Below are 2,809 nucleotides of genomic sequence, written 5' to 3' on the forward strand. Positions count from 1 at the left end.
TTGGGTCCAAGAAGACAATTTTCTTAAGGTGTCGCAGGGATGACAGTTCTTCTGGGACGATTTAGTACTTGCCGAGGTGTTGGGGCTTAATGCCCATTTTATGGAAATGGGAGGCTCCTCCCTAGCTTGCTCCTGCAGCCATATGGGTGAGCACAGGTGAAGCTTGGGGGTATCTGAGCCCCAAGCCTCTGGGCTTGGGCCTGCACATAGGATGCCTGCCAAAAGATTTTGGAAATATCTGAAGCCCCTGGTGGGGGTAGAGGATGTTTGCTAGTTCTAAGGCCATTTATGGTTCTGGGCTGACTCAGATTTGGACTTGATTTGGCTTGGAACACGAAAAATTTCTTTAAAAAAAAATATAGGTCCCATCAACATTTTTGGCAGCAAGGGAGGGTGTTGGACCTCTTGTCTCTTTGAGTGTCTGCCTGGTATTCATTCCTTCCTACGAGAACTACTGCCCGTTTATTTTAAGGGCCACACACACACAAAAGAGTTCAACATCTCAGCCTTTTGGCTAAGATCAAATGTGACATTTCTGGAACCAAGGGAAGAGTGTCAGGGCTGGTTCTGCCCCTCCCAGTGCTGGCCTGGTATTGCAGTACCTCCAGGCCTGTTACCAGTTCCCTGAGGAGCGAACACCCGCTGGGATTTTTTAAGAGCCAGAAAAACTTCCCATCAGTATGTTTGCCTAATATGAGCCATGCATTTTATAGTCATGCTCTGTGCGGGCTACATTTAATCAACTTCATAGTTGGTTTCCATTCCTGAGCACATACTGCTTTTGGCAGCATTTTAATGATAGACAATGTATTTAATGAAGTTTCCTTGTATGTGAATGTAAGACAAGTAGCTTTTTCCCCCATGCTGACTGGGGGAAAAAAATTGTCTTATAGTTGAATAACTCTGATATTAAAGATGGAGGTGGCAACAACCTTCTCTATTTCATTCAAGTTCTATGAAGCGTTTGGGCTCCTGACCTGTTGCCAAAGTGGTACTTAATTAGACAAAATGTGGATATCCCTGCTGTGAATCAGGGGCACAGCTCTATTTCACCTAGTGGACAACCAGACTGCAGCTGTGACCAGATTCACCCCCTAAAGTGTGGTAACTGTTTTACTACTTTCCCCCCACCACTCCCTTGGGGGTAAATAATTGCCCCAGTTATAGGAATAGGGAGATGTTGGTGCATCTCTGAAGAGATGTCCTATACCTATAAAGAAGGCACATACAAACCCAGAGCAGGTAATAGTTGGTAATGAGCTGCATTCTGGTTGCTCTCAAGGTGAAAAAGAATTCCACCCTAAACGTCTTTAAGATTTGGCTTCCTCCAGCCTAGAAATAAAATTTAAAAAAAATAAAACAGTTGCATATTTTGGCAATTCCAGTTTGCTGGGAGCAGGAGGTAGCTCTGTGTCCTAAACAGACTAAGCAGGATGCCAGGTATTTGCTTATTTTTTAATGTGATATGCATTCAGCTCTTTGAAATGTCTCATTCAGAGGCCTCCAGGCTGTGTTGTATTTCTCTCCTCCTATATTTAGAATTTTAAAAAGGCAACACGCAGTTGTTGTTTTTTTTATAACTAACCACTCATGCCAATAAGTGCTTGGAAAAACTGCTAAACCCCAAATAAAACAATACAGCTTTCTTTAAATACTTTTTCTTCCAGTGACAGTGAGGAGACATTGACAGCAAGTGTCAGTTTGAGTGACTGAGAATAAACATAAGTGACGAAAACAGTGATATTTAGTATTAAATCCAGATTTATTCAGAGGAACCATATGACAAGTATCATTATTTTCTCAAACAGCAACTGCTAGAACTCTAACCCATAAAGAGTGGTTATTATGTTGTTATGAAAACTGAAGTCCTTTAACACTGGCATTCCCCATGCAAGTCACCATTAACTCTCCTCTTCACTCCTTTGGTTACCATTCCAACTTGACTGACATTATTAAACATATAATGACAATAGACAAGGGAACATAATGAATAAAAATACCAGATTTGACTTTGCTGCGGGGCAGACGTCTCCCAAAAGGAATAGCTCCTTACTCCAAATACAAGGCATACAAAATATCACCACCACTTTGACATCATGAAAAACTACTACTTCATCTATGAACAGCAGCATGCTCATACTCAGATGTCTTAATTCCACATTAGAGAAGAATATATTAATTTTTTAAGACAATTCCTATAGTCCTGAAGAGATAAGAACAATGTAAATCTTGCAATTTCAACTAGCTATCAGTTTCTGGATATATTTTAACAACAGCATTTGTTTCTCCCTCCACAGTGTTTATGAAGAAAGTACATAAGTGGTTCTAAATAGGGGATCAGGTAAGTCAAGGCTTTCACTGGGCGGACTGTACTTTAATAGGTTGCCTCATAGGATGATCTCTTATCTCATTCATAGTTCCTCAAAGCAGCTTGTCTCATCCACAATTGCATAACCCATGGGTTAGATCATGCAACAGGGACGCAGAATGCCTTCTTCCTTTCCTTGGCCTGTCTGTTGTGTGCCATAGGATAAGTCAATTATCTTCTCTATACCTCTGACTCATAGAATCATAGAAAGTTAGGGTTGGAAGAGACCTCAGGAGGTCATCTAGTCCAACCCCCTGCTCAAAGCAGGACCAGCCCCAACTAGATCATTGCAGCCAAGGCTTTGTCTAGTCAGGTCTTAAAAACCTACAAAGATGGAGATTTCACAACCTCTTTGGGTAACCTGTTCCAGTGCTTTACAACCAGCCTAGTGAGAAAGCTTTTCCTAATATCTAACCTAAACTTCCCTTGATGCAACTTGAG

The 2,809-nt window shown here is 41.4% G+C and overlaps 1 pseudogene; it reads left to right on the forward strand.

Moving 5' to 3' along the window:
* Positions 1–494: 494 nt before the first annotated feature.
* LOC149873819 (U2 spliceosomal RNA) lies at positions 495–622 on the forward strand (annotated as a pseudogene).
* The last annotated feature ends 2,187 nt before the right edge of the window (positions 623–2,809 follow it).

This window comes from Crocodylus siamensis, chromosome 1 (genome assembly GCF_052110815.1).
Source record: "Crocodylus siamensis isolate JL-2025a chromosome 1, ASM5211081v1, whole genome shotgun sequence".
Classification (NCBI taxonomy): domain Eukaryota; kingdom Metazoa; phylum Chordata; order Crocodylia; family Crocodylidae; genus Crocodylus; species Crocodylus siamensis.